The sequence below is a fragment of the Oreochromis aureus genome, linkage group 3 (assembly GCF_013358895.1).
Source record: "Oreochromis aureus strain Israel breed Guangdong linkage group 3, ZZ_aureus, whole genome shotgun sequence".
In the NCBI taxonomy this organism is placed as follows: Eukaryota; Metazoa; Chordata; class Actinopteri; order Cichliformes; family Cichlidae; genus Oreochromis; species Oreochromis aureus.
The window spans coordinates 7,324,624-7,343,050 of NC_052944.1; the positions used below are offsets into that span (position 1 = coordinate 7,324,624).

Sequence of the window (18,427 nt, forward strand, 5' to 3'; positions counted from 1 at the left end):
CACAAGGAGAGTGGAAAGAAAGCGTTGTGCAATTTGGAGGGAACTTCCAGGTTTCCACGCCGGTTGTGACGGACACTTAGAAGCGGGTGAGATGGATATCAGTGTGCAGGAGCCCACAAAAAGATCCAAGACCTGAAACACAAGGAGAGTGGAAAGAAAGCATTGTGCAATCTGGAGGGAACTTCCAGGTTTCCACGCCGGCTGTGACGGACACTTAGAAGCGGGTGAGATGGATATCAGTGTGCAGGAGCCCACAAAAAGATCCAAGACCTGAAACACAAGGAGAGTGGAAAGAAAGCATTGTGCAATCTGGAGGAAACTTCCAGGTTTCCACGCCAGATGTGATGGATACTTACAAGCGGGTGAGATAGATGTCACAGTGCAGGAGCCTAGGAAGAGATCCAAGACCTGAAACAGAAGGAGAGTGGAAAGAAAGCGTTGTGCAATCTGGAGGGAACTTCCAGGTTTCCACGCCACATGTGATGGATACTTACAAGCGGGTGAGATGGATATCAGAGTGCAGGAGCCCAGGAACAGATCCAAGACCTGAAACATAAGGAGATTGGAAAGAAAGCGTTGTGCAATCTGGAGGGAACTTCCAGGTTTCCACGCCGGCTGTGCCGGACACTTAGAAGCGGGTGAGATGGATATCAGAGTGCAAGAGCCCAGGAAAAGGTCCAAGACCTGAAACATAAGGAGATTTGAAAGAAAGCGTTGTGAAATCTGAAGGGAACCTCCAGGTTTCCACGCTGGTTGTGACGGATGCTTACAAGCGGGTGAGATGGATATCAGAGTGCAGGAGCCCAGGAACAGGTCCAAGACCTGAAACGGAAGGAGATTGAAAGGAAAGCGTTTTGAAATCTGGAGGGAACCTCCAGGTTTCCACGCCGGCTGTGACGGACACTTACAAGCGGGTGAGATAGATATCAGAGTGCTGGAGCCCAGGAAGAGATCCAAGACCTGAAACACAAGGAGAGTGGAAAGAAAGCGTTGTGAAATCTGAAGGGAACTTCCAGGTTTCCACGCTGGTTGTGACGGATACTTACAAGCGGGTGTGATGGATATCAGAGTGCAGGAGCCCAGGAAAAGGTCCAAGACCTGAAACATAAGGAGAATTGAAAGAAAGCGTTGTGAAATCTGAAGGTAACCTCCAGGTTTCCACGCTGGTTGTGACGGATACTTACAAGCGGGTGAGATGGATATCAGAGTGCAGGAACCCAGGAACAGGTCCAAGACTTGAAAGATAAGGAGATTGAAAAGAAAGCGTTGTGAAATCTGGAGGGAACCTCCAGATTTCCACGCTGGTTGTGACGGACACTTAGAAGCGGGTGAGATGGATACCAGTGTGCAGGAGTCCACAAACAGATCCAAGACCTGAAACACAAGGAGAGTGGAAAGAAAGCGTTGTGCAATCTGGAGGGAACTTCCAGATTTCCACGCCGGCTGTGACGGACACTTAGAAGCGGGTGAGATGGATATCAGAGTGCAGGAGCCCAGGAATAGATCCAAGACCTGAAACATAAGTGGAGCGGAAAGAAAGCATTGTGAAATCTGGAGGGAACCTCCAGGTTTCCACGCTGGTTGTGACGGACACTTACAAGCGGGTGAGATAGATATCAGAGTGTAGGAGCCTAGGAAGAGATCCAAGACCTGAAACAGAAGGAGAGTGGAAAGAAAGCGTTGTGCAATCTGGAGGGAACTTCCAGGTTTCCATGCCGGCTGTGACGGACACTTAGAAGCGGGTGAGATGGATATCAGTGTGCAGGAGCCCACAAACAGATCCAAGACCTGAAACACAAGGAGAGTGGAAAGAAAGCATTGTGCAATCTGGAGGGAACTTCCAGGTTTCCACGCTAGTTGTGATGGACACTTAGAAGCGGGTGAGATGGATATCAGTGTGCAGGAGTCCACAAACAGATCCAAGACCTGAAACACAAGGAGAGTGGAAAGAAAGCATTGTGCAATCTGGAGGGAACTTCCAGGTTTCCACGCCGGCTGTGACGGACACTTAGAAGCGGATGAGATGGATATCAGAGTGCAGGAACCCAGGAACAGATCCAAGACTTGAAAGATAATGAGACTGAAAAGAAAGCATTGTGAAATATGGAGGGAACCTCCAGGTTTCCACGCTAGTTGTGACGGACACTTAGAAACGGGTGAGATGGATATCAGTGTGCAGGAGTCCACAAACAGATCCAAGACCTGAAACACAAGGAGAGTGGAAAGAAAGCGTTGTGCAATCTGGAGGGAACTTCCAGGTTTCCACACTAGTTGTGACGGACACTTAGAAACGGGTGAGATGGATATCAGTGTGCAGGAGTCCACAAACAGATCCAAGACCTGAAACACAAGGAGAGTGGAAAGAAAGCGTTGTGAAATCTGCAGGGAACCTCCAGGTTTCCACGCCGGCTGTGATGGATACTTACAAGCGGGTGAGATGGATATCAGAGTGCAGGAGCCCAGGAACAGGTCCAAGACCTGAAACACAAGGAGATTGGAAAGAAAGCGTTGTGAAATCTGGAGGGAACCTCCAGGTTTCCACGCCGGCTGTGATGGATGCTTACAAGCGGTTGATATGGATACCAGTGTGCAGGAGCCCACGAACAGGTCCAACACCTGAAACATAAGGAGTTTGGAAAGAAAGCCTCCTGAATTCTTGAAATTTTTTAAAGATGCTTCATCTCCCAACCCAGAAGCTCCTTTAGCCCCCTGCGAATGCCCGCCGTTTTTTTTTTTTAGTTTAACTGATGAAGATTCATAAAAATGTAAAAAAAAATGCTGAGCAGGAGCTGAATAAAACTGGTCATACACTGTGCGATCTTTTCAGTCACGTTATTCAGCTTCTGCTCAAACTGCACGATTGATTCGCAGGGGTTAGAAGTTCGTAGGTAATGCTGGGCATACACTGTGCGATTTTTGGATAATTTTGAGTCGAGTCTTTCAGTCATGCGACCGTTTTGGTGATCGGCCCGAGTTTTGCCTTCATCGTGCATCGTGTTGTATACATGGGGTAACAAGAAGCGATTAACACCTCGACCAGCTCCCTATCATCAATGGTTTGGACATAAGAAAATCAAGCCTGTTTGAAATCCTGTCGGCCATCGTGAGGGTCACTGCAGCCTCTCACACTGCGCACGCGCAAACACAGAAATGAAGGCGAAAAGACGGAGCAGCACAGTAGTGCAGCATGTGATCTGGACACAAGCGATGAAAGCACAACTTGTAGAACTTTTGCAAGCTCTTCCGAGCCTTTTCGATGTCTCCTCACAAAATTATCACGACCACAACAACCGTGAAAATATTTGAATGGACATTGCTGCTCAATCACAGCTGCCTGATTAATATTTTTCATTAGCAATTTAGCACAGTTGATGGTGGTGGTGTGTGTGTCTGTATGAGTGAAAGACAGAGAGGGAGAGAGAGGGACAGATTGATGCTTAGTGTGAGCACTCAGGTCGCATCAGAGCATCGGGCGTATAGTGTGACACCCTGCATCGTGACCTACGAACTTCTAACCCCTGCGAGTCGATCGATCGTACAGTTTGAGCAGGCGCTGAATAACGCCACTGAAAAAATCGCACAGCGTATGCCCAAGGCTCCGCCGATGCTGATGGAAATGGACAAAACGTTGAGAAACGCAAAGCCAGAGGAACAGACTAACACACACTAATGCTGTTTTTGACTTCTATTTATGCCCTCAGTAGGCGTGACCTAACGGCCGCACTTCAAAGCACGGCCGAACTTCAAAGCACTCAGCCTTTTGACGCGTCATGTAATCTTCCTTCTAATGGCGCAACTCCTCCCACTCATTCATAATCCGACCTCCGCGTTTGCACTCGTCCTACAAGAGCTCCCAAATTTGAACATCACTGATGTTCATCGGATTTACAGAGTGACGACAAACCCCGTCAGCATGTTAGATAAAGGATTTAAGTTATATGCTGCATCATATATACACAACTACGAAGGTAAAAAACGTAAATTAACCGACAAAGAAACGTTAGCTAACGTGAAATGCAAACACTACGTTACTCCGCTATGTGTTTCATTTGATGTCAATTCTCTACATTACATGTTTCCTTAAACGGTGTTTATAGTTGAGGTTTAACTAATGTCACTTTTGTTGTTAGACACTTTTATAATAGCGTTAGGTAGTTGGCTAACTAAGCAGGTAGTTAACTACCCAATGCTACTCTTGCTACGTGTAAAGTATATATGTTTAAGACGTGTTGACATGAGTAGTACAGAAATAATGCTAATGGTTCTTGTATCTTTATTCAGTGTCCAAAAAACACAGGTTGACAGGGAGGTCTCTGTGAGAGCCCTGTGCTACAGGTCAATGAGGAAGAGTGAGGCACCACACAGACTAAGTGTAGGCAGGAAGCTGTGTAAAGTTGTTAATCCCTGTTCAGTGGGGTTCAGTTCATTTAAGCATTAGTTAAGTTCATTCCTGAAGGCCCATCAACTTGAATGTTTTCCTTGTCCCCTGCTTTATCACACCTAATTTGACTAGTCAGATGTGTTTGGGTGATCAGAAACAAATTTACACCAAGTTAATACTGCAAATATACACAATCTAAGTTATTACAGTTATCAAGGATGGTTAAATTGTTTTAATAGGGAGAGAAGGAAACCCTAAGCATTCAGGAGGGTAAGCCTGTAGGGGTCAGTAACCATAACACTGAACTATGTTCCTGTTTGGCTCTTCCATGAAGATGATGTTACATTTTAATTTTAGTTCTTTCTTCTTAGATTAAGCTTCTGGATTCATCGCCAGTGCTCCTGTGTGGCAGGTGCTGTTATGTGCAATCACACAGTGGCACTGCTCTTCCAAACAGCACACTACTCACAACTCAGAGTGCCGGTTGTCCCCTGTGCATAGCTGCACCGAATCTGAACAGCAATGGCACAAGCCACGGACAGTGGTAATTTAAATAAGGTTAAAGTTTTTGAATTAGACCATGTTTACATATGAACAGCAACACCATCCATAGTAAATGTGTCTTCTGTTAGGGTGTGAAGCCAGGACCTATCAACTCTATGATCTTCACTAAGCCGGTACCAAATAGGATGGCCCAGACTGGAGTACGGTAATTAGATTTGTAAAATTTGGTTTCCTGTGTTACAAATGCATGTTGCTATTTGTTCATACATGCATGTGTCAGAATAGGTATTAATTTACATACAACATTACACTTTCTGAAGACGGCTAACTCAGTCATGTACATATATACATCCCAGTCTCTAACTTATGCACCACTGTTTCACACTTTTTAGTTTAGTTGTTGTTCAGTATAATAACCTTCTTCCTTACATTATTGTCATTGATGTTTTCTTTAGGAGTGGATTCTACAGAGGCATTGTGGGTCCATTACCAGATCCCTGACCTGACAAGCCCCTTGTGGAAAGTGCCTTTGGGCTGGTGCAGGAGGGCAGTGTTCTGTCATGTCAGCAGCCGGTTTGACAACCCGGTACATCACACTACACCGTGATGCACCACCAACACCGCACTTGCCTCTGGAGGGTATGACATCAAGGAAACCCTGCTCGCTCAGACAGCCTGTGATATTTTCTCAAACCGCTGCGCTGAACAAGTTTCCAAAGAACATGCTGTGTGACACAATAAATATCCTTTAACCTGTTAACCTGTGGCTTCTGGAAGAAACTCGGGTGAGTCAGTCACTGCAAACACATTTGTATCATCAAGTGTTTGTCAAATGAAAATGATATGTTTTTCACACTTAGGATAATTTTCTATGTTGCAGTGCAGTAAAGTGCATGTTTCTTCTGTGTTCAATCATACATGTTCTAATTGTTATAAACAGAAAAATCTTTTCTTACTTAACTGCTTGATTCTTAACTTGTTTAACTGAAACATGATGAAATGTCATAGTATTATTTTTTTAAATGTCCTTGGCAGTGCATGTGTCCGCATTGTAACTTACTAATAAAAAGTCCTGTGTGTACTTTGGTGTGTGTTTTATGTTATTTTATTGCAAATAAATAATAGTCATTTGATTTTACAGTTACACACAATCTTATATCTCTGGCATGGCATGGCAAGGCAATATCGGGTACATGCAATTTGAAACCTGACATTCCAGAGCAAAGCATGAAGCACACAGCACGTGGTCAACGTGACTCATATGGAGACTGACAACATTACAAGGAATAAAGGAAAATTGAGGACTTAGCCACAGAAAAGACTTTTTCCTTTTTTGTTACAATAACTCGAAAAGGTCAACTATGATTTTTAAATTAATATCATAGGTGTGAGTTTAGAGTTCAGATTTTTCTGCACATTCTTTCTTTTGTATTTAATTATGATGGTAAATACATTTTGCAACATATCTGCCTGCACTTGCACTTGCTCTTAAAGTAGGAACAGTTCACCTTTCCAGCTGTATTTTTAATACTGATGAGTTTACTTTAATTGTTAGCCTATTGGTCAAAATGTATTGTTCTTCTGATTCATGTGTAATGCTTTTCTCAAATAATACATCCACATTTCAGCACGTAAGCAGCTGTTTGTCTCAGTATTACCTGATAACATACTGAGGCCTGCTGATCACGAAGTATGTGGGAAATAAAAGCATGTTAGGAAGAGACTAGGGCCATTTTCAGTTCGCGCCTGCTTTCTCTCCAACGCCTTGGCTCAAAGAATGTGCTGATGCTGAAGTTGACCTCGACCTTGTGAGCCAATTTTGTTTCATGTCCCACTTCACATGCTGCAGATGCTCCTGCAGCTCAGTCTTCTCATTGTTTGCAGGGATAACCATTTCATTTGAGGAAGAGGAGCAGGAATGTGGTCCAAAGACAAACGGATGTGGAGAGGAACACTGGGACTTTCTCTCTTTCTATCTCTGTTTTTTCAGTTGCTAGTTTCCCCTCAAGAGGAATGAGCTCATGTTTGTGGGCTCTGTTGCCACATGTTGTGGTTCACTTTCTAGAATAAGGATGAGTTAGTTTCTGGTCAGACCACAGAGAAGCAGCCAGAAAGAAAACGTGCTTCCCTGTCAAGAACAAACACAAAACATTTGCATGACTTAGTGTAATTACTTCAGTACAGAGATTAGACTTAAAGTAGGATCATAATAATTTGTGATTTTTAAAAAATTATTGTCAAAGGAACTTATTATGCTCATTTCCTTTTTAAAACAATTCCTGCATTTTACCAGAGCGGTTTTGCATGATTCACAGTTTTAAAAATCCTTAGCTTTTTGGCTGAGATGAGCATTTAGAGACATCCCATTCACCTGAAGTAATTTACAGCCAATAGTATAGCAAAACTGCCTGAACGAGGCATGACGGAGACACACTTTCGTGTTTTTATGCAAAATTCTGACCCTACCTTCTGAATGTTGCTCATATTGTTTTTCCAGTCTTCTAATTTCCAATTTTGGTGAGCCTGTGCTGTCTTAGTTGACAGCAGTGGGACCTGATGTAGTCTTCTGCTGTTGTAGACCATCTGCTACAGGATTCAATGTGTTATTCAGAGATGTCTTTCTACACACCTTGGTTGATATGAGTGGTTATTTGAGTTATTTCTGCTTTCCTATTATCTTGAAGCAGTCTCGCCATTCTCCTCTGACCTCTGACATCAACAAGGCATTTTTACTCAAAGGACTGCTGCTCACTGCATATGTTCCTCTTTTAATCCCCAGAGATGGTTGTGTGGGAAAATCCTAGCAGATCAACAGTTTCTGAAATACTCAGACCAGCCTGTCTTACACCAACAAATATGCAAAGTTTAAAGTTACCTAACTCACTTTTCTTCCCCAAAAAGTATGTGGATCCTTTAATATAACTGGAAGAATTTCTATCCTGCTTGTTCAGAATCATTATTGCTTAGGAAAAGAAATGCACAGAGAATACTTTTGCTAAATGTAGTCTTTTCGGTGAGGTTAGGATAGCACTTCAAGTGCAGCATCATCCTGGATTTAGGTGTCAAGACTGATATGCATCTTTCTCTCCTGTGGCTTTTTACATCTGGAATCAAACAGAATTGCAACTCATGAAAGAATTGTTTCCATACAAACATGCAGACTGCCTTCCAGTTTAACTCCACTCCTCAGCTTGTATAAAACCCTTTATAGTTCACTCTGTCTCCCTGCCCCAAAAAGCCACAGTACAACCAGAGATTATATATGCCAAGTAATGAGATGAAGAATAGGGACGATGGCATGTGGAGTTGATGCTGAGGAGAATTTACAACATCTGCCTTCTTTGTTGCGGCAAATGCATGAGTTGGACCAATGTTTTGGTTAATTTCATGTCTGAACCAGACATGAAGAACCCTCGGTTTCTTGTTATGAAACTGAGTGCTCTTATGGGATGAACAAGAAAATAATCTCATATATTGTAATTCAGAAAAAAATGAGAAATGAGAAAATATATATATAAAAAAAGCCAAAAGAAAACACCGGTCATATCTTTAGAAAGCAACATTATGCCACAGACTGTCACTGTTGTGAGTCCATCCATTAGTTTGCAAAAACTTGTTATGAAGCCTCAAGCTGTGCACTTTTGCCGTGACAGTCTAGACATGTTGAATCTGGGATGTGACAAGTGAGTGTGGATTTCACTGTTTAATTGAGGCACACGCTCAAAGGCTTGCAAGTTGTCAGTTACACAAAGGAGAACATAATTTATACAATGAAAGTCACATTGTATTAAATAAGACTTGAAACTAGTGACTCTGGCCACGAATTCATCAGGAAAGTGTTTCCTGAGGTTGTGGATCAAAGTCTTTGTTTTCCAGACTTCCATAGAAGAAGAATTATTTTCGAAACCAAATGAGTTCCTCCTCACGGCCATCAGGAATACTGAAAGCTGAATTACTGGCTTCACTTTCCAAACGCCAAAGCTACATTCATGTTTTATATGCAGTCTATGGTTCTGGCATTTATTGTTACTGTGACTGTGGAGTGTCCCTTGTGTTAACGGCACAAACTGCTGACAACAATCCATGAACGCTCCAACCTCCTGAAAGAATTCACTGTCAAAGTCTTGTGTTCATCTATGGTAGGTCAGCTACATACACAGGTGGTTCTAATGTTAAAATCTTTCTCCTGAGATACAAAGTTTTGAATTATCATGTGCCATGATAACTTACAGATCTCACTGTGCCATATTATCCCAGTAGAGCACTTTGATCAACGACTACAGGCTTGCTTGTCGTTCCTAGAGCCTCTAAAAGTAGAATGCGAGGCAGAGCCTTCAAGTCTCAGGTTCCTTTGTAGAACCATTTACACTTTGGATTCAGGAGACAGACGTCCCCTGTATTTTTAAGGTTAGAATTAAAGTGTTCCTTTTTGAAACATCACTTAGTTATGCATCTTACATCAGTCTGTTGGAGGCCTTCCCATGATGGACACAGCATTTCTTCTCCACGTGTCTATGTGCCACTGCTGAACGTCATTAACAATGCCCTCTCTCTCCTGTAGTCTGTGTTTTGTTGATTGTTCTTCCTCTTTTATGTTTTTTCTTTAACCTAAGAGCTTGGTTCTGCTGAATGGTTCTTCCTATTAAATGGGAGTGATTTTTGGACTTCTCTCTGGTATTGTATGGCCTAGCTCAGGGGTCGGCAATGGCTCTTTAGTCCTTAAAGTGCGGCTCCGCCTGGTTTGGGCAAATAAATTAGAAGCATTTAGCTGAAGTGTATTTTATTTATGTTAGTTCTTTTTAACTCGGAGTTCTAAATTGGAAGATTATTGTGATATTGAAATATAAAAATAAAATTATATTCTATTATTTTTTCATCGCTCAAAATAAGAGTCACACTCGCGGAAGCCGGTGTACCCGCCGAAACGCCGTGCATTTATCGAGACTTTCAACCCCAGGTAGGCCAATTATGGATCTTCGGATCCACATTATGTCAGCAGCTGTTCTCCACCGTGAACTAAAGACAAACACCGTTCACGCCTGACAGATGACAGCTTACAGTCCTGCGTAAACTGACTTCGTACAGCCCCGATTTGCGGACTCTGTGCGCAGAGGTTCAGGAGCAGAAGTCCCATTGTAAACAAATCACGGCAGACCCGACGATGTTTCCATGAACATGCTTTTGAGCATCTCTTTATTGGGCACTTTTCTTTTCACACACGGTTGCTGTACGCATACAGCCGGCTGTAGCTTTTCAGCTCACAGCCCGACATACACCACCAACACAGCACAGATAGCGCAGGGCGTAAAGGCAGCGAGGCGTGATTGCGGTGTCGCCAGGTGCGTCCGCCTCCCCTGCAGCGGCGCCGCAAACCACGCCCGCCGCACGCATTAACCAGGTAAAATACATAATTAGGCAGAATTTTGCAAATATCTATTTTTCATCTTTCAGCAGCATAGTGCTTTTTCCAATTATTTTTTAAGAGTCAGGTCAAGGCTCCAACAGCCCAAAGGCGATATAAGGGTGGCGACTGACAACAGTTTTGTTTGCTACATGGATCATTTTAGTTCAGCTGGGTGTCTTTCCTTTTGTTATATTTCTTTAAGAGTTCAAAATGTGTTGATTACATAAATATAATTTAATTTTCTCTGTAGCACTTCATGGATTTCATAAGCAGCACACCTTAGTTGTTCACACAAAGCATAAAGATAAAAAACAATATATACAGTGTTATCTTCATTTTAGATGTCAAAAAGTATTTGCGGCTCCCAGTGTTTTCTTTTGCGTGGAAACCGGGTCCAAATGGCTCTTTGGGTGTAAAAGGTTGCAGACCCCTGGCCTAAAGGATGATAATGTGATGGGAGTGCCTTCCTCTCCTCCATGCTGATGTTGGATGCTGGGGGCTTTGCGTTGCTGAGACAGACCGAAACGTCTGCCCGTAGTTGCTCTGCTTCCACGTCTGCAATATTGTTCTTTCAAATTGCTCTTTCTGTGGCTGTGATCAGTTCCACTAGCGGGATTTGTCTTGGCGTCACAGCAAAATTCAAACCTTTAGCAAGGATGTTTTTCTCTGTTTGGGTGAGCTGTCTGTCAGACAAATTCTTCACCCACTTGTCCACATCCTCGGTATGGCATCCTTCTCTCTTCTGACCACTGAGGACACTCTTTGTATTTTGCTGTGGTTTCCGACGCACAACAAGTCAAACTCTGTTGCCTGGTTTTAGACTTCTCGTGCTGTGCTAGACGATCCTTCTCGGTGAATTCAAACACCTTTTTAAGAGCATTGTCATCTAGAAGCATTGTAAGTCTCTGTCGGATCCACTCCTCTTCAGATTTTAACACGTCGATGGTAGAACTTGTTTGCCTCACCCGTTCATTAAGCAGCTTTTAGCAGACTTTTAGGAGTAATCCTGTCTTGTCGGCATCTGAGGCTGAATCTCAGGTGGTTCCTGTAATCAGCCATCTTGCATGCTGTTTGCTCATACTGATGTACTGATCTACTTACCTGGATGATTGAGCATGCATCAAGACGTTATACTTAGAAAGTGTTAGTACATTTGTGAACACTACTCTTCAGTAGCGCTGAATGCTAAAAGAAGCAGTTGCCATCTTTCTGATATTATTTTAGGATGAGCAGGGATGTTTTCAGTTTTGTGACATTAAAGAGAAGACCTGTTAGAAAGTCTTTTCAGAGTGATTGGATCAATCTTTTCAACCTGCAAAATCAAACTTTTCTGATTTGTTGTAAGTGAGCGCTCTACCATTTGAGCTAATCCCCCATGGATGCATCGGTTTGATCACACGAATGCTACTCTCTCCTTGAAATGCCTAAGGAAACAACTGACTGTGGCGTACTGAAAGGAGGAACTATCCCAGTATACAGTAGACAGCCATTGTTCCCCGGATTTGGAATATTTGACTGTGAAGTGCAGACCCGTCTACATACCTCGCGACTTTACTGTTGTCATGGTAACGGCCGTGTATGTACCACCCGATGCTAATGCTAACTCGGCCATGGAGGAGCTGCACAAGACAATAAGCAACCAGCAGAACTCCCATCCAAACGCAGTGCACATTATAGCTGGGGACTTCAACCATGCTGATTTAAGGTCAGTATTCCCCAGATTTGAACAGCATATTAAATGTGCAACCAGGGGGAAAAACACATTGGATAAAGCCTACAGCAACATCCAAAAAGGCTACAGAGCAACCCCTCTACCACATCTAGGTTTGTCAGACCACATGTCCGTGCTGCTGATCCCTGCATACACTCCCATTAGGAGAAGAGCCCCCCCAGTCACAAAAACTGTGAAAACCTGGCCAGAAGGTGCATCACATCAGCTGCAGGACTGTTTTGAAAACACGGACTGGAGCTTGTTTGAACATCAGGACCTCGAAGAGCACACAACATCAGTGCTCTCATATATTAACTTCTGTGTCAACAGTGTCACTGTGGACAAACGTCTCCGGGTGTATTCCAACCAGAAACCCTGGATGACTAAAGAGGTCCAGATCCTGCTGAAGCAACGTGACGCTGCTTTTAGATCCGGTGATGGTGTGCAGTACAGTGCAGCCAGATCTGAGTTGAAAAGAGGCATCAGAGAAGCCAAGGCAGCGTACAAGAGAAGGATCGAAGACCACTTCAGCACCAACAACTCACGACAGGTATGGCAAGGAGTTCAGCACTTAACCAACTACAAACCTTGCAATACCACGTTGACTGAGGGCAATGCGGAGCTTCGGAGGAGCTGAACCACTTCTTCGCACGCTTTGAGGTGAAGGGACCAGAGGCAGCAGCAGCAAAACATCGGACAGCAGCAGCAGCCCAAGCCTCATAGTGCAGGAATATGAGGTGAGGCGCACACTGAGGGCAGTGAACCCCAGGAAGGCCGCCCGGACCAGATGGGGTAACCGCAAAGGTCCAAAAAGAGTGTGCAGACCAGCTGGCTGGGGTCTTCACTAAGATCTTCAACACTTCACTGTCCCAGTCCTGCATCCCGCCGTGCCTAAAGTCAGCCACAATTGTCCCACTGCCAAAGCGTACTAACATTAGCAGCCTCAACGACTACCGACCACTTGCTCTAACACCTGTTATAATGAAGTGCTTTGAGAAACTGGTCTGACGTCACATCATGTCCTGCCTGCCACCCACACTCGACCCACTCCAGTTCACATACAGAGCTAACAGATCAACTGAAGATGCCAATGCTACAACGCTCCACACCACCATATCTCACCTGGAAGTGCAGGGCCGTTACGCCAGGCTGCTCTTTGTTGACTTTAGCTCTGCTTTCAATACGATACTCCCGGACAGACTAATAGTTAAACTGCTGGAAATCGGACTTCCTTCTACCACCTGCCGCTGGATCAGAGACTTCGTGTCAGACCGTGTACAGAGAGTTAGAGTGGGGCCTCATCTTTCCTCAGCCCTCAGCCTCAACACCGGCTCTCCACAAGGCTGTGTACTGAGTCCCCTACTGTACACTCTGTACACACATGACTGTGTTAGTACCCACCCAGACAACGCAGTCATCAAGTTTGCAGATGATACCACCGTGGTGGGGCTCATCTCAGGGGAGATGAGACAGCGTGCAGAGCTGAAGTTCAGAGGCTGTCAGATTGGTGTGTAGATAACAACCTGGACCTCAATACCACCAAGACAAAAGAACTGGTAGTTGACTTCAGAAGGAGGAAGTCCGAGCTGCAGCCTGTCAGCATCAACGGGAGTGCGTGGAAAGGGTCTCCAGTTTCAAGTTTCTGGGTGTGCACATAGACACAGACCTCCAATGGAGCTCTAACACCTCTGCGGTCTTAAAGAAGGCCCAACAGCGTCTCCACTTTCTGAGAATCCTCAGAAAATGGACCTGAAGAAGGAGCTGCTGACCGTCTTCTACCGCTGCTCCATTGAAAGTGTGCTGACATATTGCATCGGTGTATGGTTCTCCAGCTGCACCACAGCACACAGAAAGGCACTCCAGAGGGTCATCAATATGGCCCAAAAATCATTGGACATCCTCTTCCCTCCCTGAAGGACCTGTACAGCACTCGCTGTCTCAAGAGGGCACGCAGCATCCTCTGAGACTGTACACACCCAGGACACCGGGTGTTTAAGCTGCTGCCGTCTGGCAGGAGGTTCAGGCTGCTGAGGTCCCGAACAAACAGACTCAAGGACAGCTTTTACAACAGGGCAATAGCCCTAATCAATGCAAATAGCTGACCTGATTGGCTACCTGCCTGGACTTTTTTTAGGGGAGGTAACAATGTTTAAAACAATAACAATAATAATATTTATATTTATAACAAGGTGCAATAATAATTAATGTGCAATAATAACAATGTGCAATACACATAACACTTATTCTTCTTTTTTATTTCTAAGTTAATATACTGTGTTGTGTTGTTTGTGTTGCATTGTGATGTGTCATATCGTGTCGTGTTGTGTTATATGTAGTACCGACGTAGGACAGTTTTTCCAATTTCATTGTACTACTGTACTATGTATGACTGTGCAATGACAATAAAGAATTATCTTATCTTATCTTATCTTATCTTATCTTATAATTTCCAGAAGCACGTGTGTCCGTTCTCTGCACTGCGCATCTGCAGCTCTACAACGCCACAGCATGTGTGATCAGTTAAAGGTCACTACAGTTGACTCGTCTTAGAGTACTGCACCTCTAGTTATTAAGTTAAGCATGTAAACAGGGTGACCCAAGGTCTCACAGTGGTTTGATCCGAAACCTCTGCTGATAATGACCCATGCCTTTTTTCAGTAAATGGTAAAAGTTACTACACCCCTCCCTGTTGTCATTGGCTGTGGTTTATGCTGTGGTATATGATTTATTTTTGGTGCAGTGTCAATACACAGTCCGAAAATATCTGTTCAATAAACCAAATTAATTTTACTTTCATCTCTGAAATACTCTGTATGTATTTGCTGGTGATTCACTTCAAAGTCCGACCTTTCTCACATATTTGAAGACTATTTATCAGTGTCTGATGACGTCACTCGGGGTTGACTCATGTGGGGATTAGCTCAAATGGTAGGCGCTAGCTTAGCATGTCAAAGGAATTTGCAAAGAAAAGCGTCTGGACTTCTTTAAGTTGCTTGAAGACGTTTCATCTCTCATCCGAGAAGCTTCTTCAGTTCTAAGGTCAAATGGCCGAGAGTCCCAGATTTAAACTCAGTGGGAGTATCCCCCCAAAGAGGGACAAAGGACCACCTGGTGATCCTCTAATCACATGAGCCAAGGTGTGAGAGCAGGTGTGGGACCTAATCAGCCAGGGTTTCGGGTGAGCTCATTGTGAAACCTGGCCCCACCTTGTCATGTGAATTCCTGAGGTCAGATGGCCCAGGATGTGAGTGGGCGTTAAGGGAACTCAAAACTGGATTATAGATGGCAGACGGTTGGTGTCGTAAACCACCGCCTCTGTTCAAAGATGGTCGCTCGCAGTGGACATAGATGGCCTCTTTCACTCCTCTTTCAAACCATCTGTCCTCTCTGTCCAAAATGTGAACATTGGCATCCTCGAAAGAGTGACCTTTATCCTTAAGATGCAGATGGACTGCTGAGTTTTGTCCTGTGGAGGTGGCTCTTCTATGTTGTGCCATGCGCTTGTGAAGTGGCTGTTTAGCGGGATTGATGCCCGCATCCTCCAAAAGACTTTTCTTTTAGGCATCGTCACAAAAACATACAAGTTTGCACAGTGAAATCCCTCTCATCACCTACCCAAACAGACATTGTCTTTTTACTGTACATGTTCAAGCATACAATGGTAGCCCAACATCACAGAACTCTCAAATGACATTAAACAGTGGCTGTCAACTGAGCGGACAATCATAATGAAGCAGTTCATTTTATTTTGTAGAGTCAAGCGGCTCGTGATATTATTGGCCACCAGATGGCACCAAAAACGACGGTGCTAAAAAGCTTTGAGTAATGAACCCTTTTTCTATACAAGCTTCAGTGTTTCAGAAAACTTAATTTGGCCATCACGAGTAACCAACTACCTCATACACATAAAACTTAGAGTGTATTCAAAGTAAATAAAGTTTATTTATTTATTATACAAACTTTAAAGAGCTAATCCCCTGTGTCTCCTGCGGTAGCAAGATCACAATGCAATGACGTGTGCCACTGAAAATATATGAAGACATATGAGTTATTATTTGTCAGACTATATCAATTGCCCATTGATGATGGCTAAAGATTACATTGCTGTTTTCTGTGAAGGATATATTCCTGAGTCTCGTGACGTACTAATGAAAGCCCAGTAACAGTAAGGTCTGGTAGGGGTAGCTAGTCACAGGGATTTAAGGGATTTGTTCACTCTGCAAATTAAATGTTTTCATGATGAGGTTTAAAGTGAAACACCCGTTTGGAGGATGCGGGCGTCGATCCGCTACCTCTCGCATGCAAAGCGAGCGCTACCATTTGAGCTAATCCCCTGTGGTTGCAACGTACACATGTCACATGATCTGTGGTGTTTCAGAGCTGCACATATGCAGTCCTGAGTACAGACACACCAGGGCTTTGCTTATGAACCTAGAACTGGGATTGCTCCTCTTTCCAAAAGTAGTTTAATGACATTTAGCTTCTAGTAGGGGTACCTGGTCACATGAACGTTTCAAATATTGTAAAGGCCATGCCCAGAATATCAAGTCAACACAGCACTTGAAATGATCTGTTACTTAGAAAAATGAATAAACTGCAATTGAAAAGTCTGGCTCATTGTCTTGAAAGGCAGAGTGCTCGTTTTGAATGGACAACTGTTCCTTGTTGCCCAAACTGCCACACTGCAAATTGGTTTTGTATATTTTTTCTTATCCAGGTAAGGAAATCCTGAAACATTTGTTCTCTTAAATTCTCTATAAGTAATTCTCTATATGATTACTTTGATTTCAGTTATCCAAAACTCCCTATACAGAATATCCAGTGAATGCAGCATTTGAAACGAACTTATACTTAGAAATCCCAAAAGTTGATTCTGTTCATCTGGACGTAACGTTTTCAGTGGAGAAATGTTTCGTCACTCATCCGAGTGACTTCTTCAGTCTCAGCTGACTGCAGGTTCCCCAATCTTATAAACAGCACATTTGCATAATGAATGAAACTAGCACCACTGAACGAACAATGAGCTGGGAGGTCATTTCCTTAAACATGAGTATGCAGATCCTCATGACCACTGATCAATGGCCACTGATCAATGGCCACTGATCAATGACCATGAGTACATTCACAGAGAGTTGGGGAATGGCTGCAAACACACCATGGTAAGATGGCGAAAGATGTACCCTTAGGCCCCCTCCTCGATTCAGAGATGATCTTTTCCTTTTCACGTAAGTGGCCTCCTTGACTCCTCGCTCAAACCAGCGTTCCTCCCTGTCCAGGATGTGTACATCCTCATCATTAAAAGAGTGTCCACTGGCCTGTAGGTGTAAATAGACTGCGGAGTCCTGGCCTGGCGAGGCAGCTCTTCTGTGTTGTGCCATCCGCTTCGCCAGAGGTTGTTTGGTTTCCCCGATGTATAAATCCGGCAATCCTCATGGCACTTAACAGCGTGCAATATATTACTCTGTTTGTGTTGGGGCCCCGGTCCTTGGGGTGGACCAATTTTGGCGCAGTGTGATTTGGGGTTTAAAAGCCACAGAGATGCTATGTTTATAAAAAATACGTCTCAAATGTTCTGATACTTCTGATGCATACGGGATCACTACAGGTTTTCAAGAAGACAGCTGTCCTTCTCTCCTGGATCGGCTGGAGCTTTCTTTAGGTGCCTTCCCAGCTTTGACAAAAGTCCAGCTGGAGTAACCACATTTACTCAGAGCCTTCTTGATGTGATGTTCTTCTGCTTCTCTGTTGGGACAGCGGTCTGTTGGGATGGTGTTCGCTCTCTGTTGTAGCGTCCTGATGACAACCAGTTTACGCTCCTTTGGATGATGATAGTCAAACCGTAAATACTGATCCGTATCGTGGGTTTACGGTACACATCAGCTTTTAGATGTCCCCATTACTGATGGAAATGTCACAATCTAAGAAGGCTAACCTGCTACTTCAGACAGTCTATCACCCTCTTCCTGTAACCATTTCCTGGGTCCTAGGGGCTCATAAGTATTTTCGTCACTGAGCAGTGTCAAAGTGTTCTCATGATGGTCTTGCTGGTTTAGCAAAACTGTGCACCTACCTTTGTCTGCCTGAAGGACGATAATGTTGTTGTCATTACTAAGTGATGTGAGTGCCTTCCTCTCCTCCATGCTGATGTTGGATGCTGGGGGCTTTGCTTTGCTGAGACCGGCCGAAACGTCCGTCCGTAGTTGCTCTGCTTCCACGTCTGCAATGTTGTTCTTTCAAATTGCTCTTTCTGCATCCTTCTCTCTTCTGGCCGCTGAGGACACTCTTTGTATTTTGCTGTGGTTTCCGACGTACAACAAGTAATTCAAACTTCCTTTGTTGCCGGTTTTTAGACTTCTCGTGCTGTGCTAGACGAGCCTTCTCGGTGAATTCAAACACCTTTTTAAGAGTATTGTCATCTAGAAGCATT

At 43.9% G+C, this 18,427-nt stretch overlaps 1 long non-coding RNA gene across 1 annotated transcript; it reads left to right on the forward strand.

Moving 5' to 3' along the window:
* The first annotated feature begins 3,765 nt into the window (after window positions 1-3,765).
* LOC120437447 lies at window positions 3,766-5,966 on the forward strand. The gene is made up of 4 exons (XR_005611140.1): window positions 3,766-3,968; window positions 4,753-4,925; window positions 5,014-5,090; window positions 5,341-5,966. It is a non-coding gene; the product is annotated as an uncharacterized LOC120437447 (long non-coding RNA).
* Window positions 5,967-18,427: the final 12,461 nt, after the last annotated feature.